General features: G+C 35.8%; 1 protein-coding gene across 1 annotated transcript in view; it reads left to right on the top strand.

The window, feature by feature from the left end:
- Positions 1-2,830, top strand: part of LOC104988388 (kynurenine--oxoglutarate transaminase 3-like) — a 22,896-nt gene that overhangs the window by 18,685 nt on the left and 1,381 nt on the right. The window lies entirely within an intron of this gene.

Raw genomic sequence — 2,830 nt, 5'->3', positions numbered from 1 at the left:
GTACCACGTTGAGCTCCCTATTCTACACAGCACCTTCCTGTTAGCTATCTATTAATAATTTACATATAGTAATGTATATGTCTCATTGCTACTCACCTGATTCGTCCTATCTTCTCCTTCCCCAACTGTGTCCAAATCTGTTCTCTGTCTGCACTTCTATTCCTGCCCTGCAAATAGGTTCCCTCAGTACCATTTTTCTAGATTCCATACCTATGCATTGAAATATGATGTTTGTTTTTCTCTTTCTGACTTATTTCACTCTGTATATCAGGCTCAAGGTTCATCTACCTCACTAGAACTGACTCAAATGGAATTTCTTGATTTTATAATAAAATGTTCCTTCTATAAAAATCACAATTTTGTTAAGCTTTCTGACTTTAGAGTTCTGGTGCTCCTCAACCTAACATTTTTTTCTATCAATGGAAATCTTTCTTCTAACCAAAACTTCATAGAGGACTCCTCACAAATTGGACATCACATCTTATATATATCTTGAATTTTATTTTAATCTTAACTTTCCTTTTCAGGCTGGCTGTTTAGATAAGATCTACTGCTACAATCATGTCTGCACCAACTCATCTTCTCTCTCATTAAGATTTATGTTAATTGGGCAGAGCTATCTTGGATCACCTGTTGGGACATCCCAAGCTTCTGCTGTCCTGGTTTAGAAGCTCTATTGTGACATACCACCAGCTAGCCAAGTCAGAGCAATGGCTATCATGGATGGAGAGTTACCTTAAAATTGGTGACTAACCAGAGGTGGTGATCATGTGGACTGAGGCCATGGAATGATGTTGGCAGGACTTTGGTATTCCCCTCGTCACCCTTGTCCCTTTTTTTTTTTTGGCTGCACCATGTGACATGTAGGATCTTAGTTCTCTGACCAGGGATTGAACCTACGCCCCCTGCATTGGAAGCATGGAGTCTTAACAACTGAACCTTCAGGGAAGTCACACTCTTGTCCTTTTTATTTTTACACATTGCTCACTCTTCTGACTCATTCAGTGGGATTCAGTCTGTTGCTTTTTCTAATCTTTCTTCTTGCATTCTCAGCCATCAAAGAAACATACAGAATTCACACTACCTTAGACAAATACTTTTCAGGTAATTATTTCATATAAAAGGAATCACTTACTTTTCTAGATTAATTAAGAATTAAGAGTCAGTTTAATTCAGAATTTAATCTTAATTCTGAATTAAGATTTACCAATTCTTAATTCAGAATTGATGATAACTATGCCTTAAGAAATGGCTACCATATAGTTTATCAGTGTGCCTAACTTTACCCCCTCTAATAATAAACATTTTATCACATGGTGTTTGCTCTTGTTTACAGAGAATCAAATAATTAAAATTAATGTTCTTTACTTGGGTGTACTTATGACTTCCTTTTATATATTGATACAGGAATTTCTTCAAGACTGAATTGAAACATCACAGTTAAAGTGGAAGGGACTTAGTGGCCCTAGTGGCACAGTGGATAAGAATCCACCTGCCAATGCAGGGGTCACAGGTTCCATCCCTGATTCCTGAGTCGGACATTTCTGAAGTGACTTAGCATGCATGCAAGACATGTAATAGTTTGTGGTAATTAATAAATATTTAGTATTATAAAAAATTTCTTCCTTTACAGTTGAGAGGAGATCATGTTGTCTTTGATTTTATATAAATTGGAAAGTATTTTTCACCCTCCCTTTCCTCCAGATAGGGAGGAAACAGCAATGTTACTGTAACGATTAAATGTGACAATTCATGTAACATTCCTGCAGCGCTTAATAAATGTATTGTTACTATTGTGACAATCATTATCATTATGATTTTACTGCGAAGGCTAACAATACCTAACTCTATCCATATCCTCATCTTAACAGTTACTCTTTATTCTTTTGGTGTCTCAAGATCACTGTTGGAATTAGTTTTATGAAATATTAACTTCCATAAACTCACTGAAAGGCAAAGAGAAGAAATGAAGAGGTCATTGTGAGTACACTGAAATTTCCCTAAAGTATAGGGCTCCTTCTGCTCCTGTGTTCTTCTTATTATTAATGGTTTTACTCCTAAAGCTAATTTTGTAACGGCCTGGGGTTTTGAAAGACTCTGGGCAAATTCTGCTAAGTGAGGTGGCAGCAATTATTTGGTCAAGTATAGCAGTGACAGTCAACTTGATTATTTGTTTTAAAATTTACAGTCTTTTGCTTAATTACCTAAAGAAAAAAAAAGATGATTTTGGAATACCAAATTGTGTTTATGTAAAGCTAAGTTAATTAATCTTTAATTTCTAAGTGAATTAATCATTAATTTCTTTAACTTCTAATTTGGATCTTTAAATGTGAAAAGTTCCAAGGACTTAAGACTAGAGTGTAGATTTAAAAATGAAAAGAAATAAAATCTTGTAGCATGGGAAAGAAACATGCACATTTTTCCTTTTTTATTTAAGTATTGACTAGAGAAGGCCTTTCCAGGGGATGCAGTGGTAAAGAATCCACCTGATGATGCAGGAAACACAAGACACAGGTTGGATCCCTGTGTCGGGAAGATCTCCTGGAAAAGACAATGGAAACCCACTCGAGTATTCTTGCCTGGAGAATCCCATGGACAGAGGAGCCTGATGGGCTACATACAGTCTATGGGGTCACAAAGAATCAGGCAGGCAAAACTGAGTGACTAACAATTTCACTTTACAATACGATAGGCTAAGTGCTGATGTAAATCAGTTTCTCCCCTACCATGTTATGGATACACGTCATGGTTACGAATAAAGGTAAATTCTAAAAGATGGTCATTAGTGATAAAAATGAGTAATTTTTTTATACTTTTATATATTTATTGG

This window comes from Bison bison, unplaced genomic scaffold (assembly GCF_000754665.1).
Source record: "Bison bison bison isolate TAMUID 2011002044 unplaced genomic scaffold, Bison_UMD1.0 scf7180017864132, whole genome shotgun sequence".
Taxonomy (NCBI): Eukaryota; Metazoa; Chordata; class Mammalia; order Artiodactyla; family Bovidae; genus Bison; species Bison bison.
Note: the sequence above shows the minus strand (reverse complement) of the source record. Positions and strands in the feature narration are given on the sequence as shown.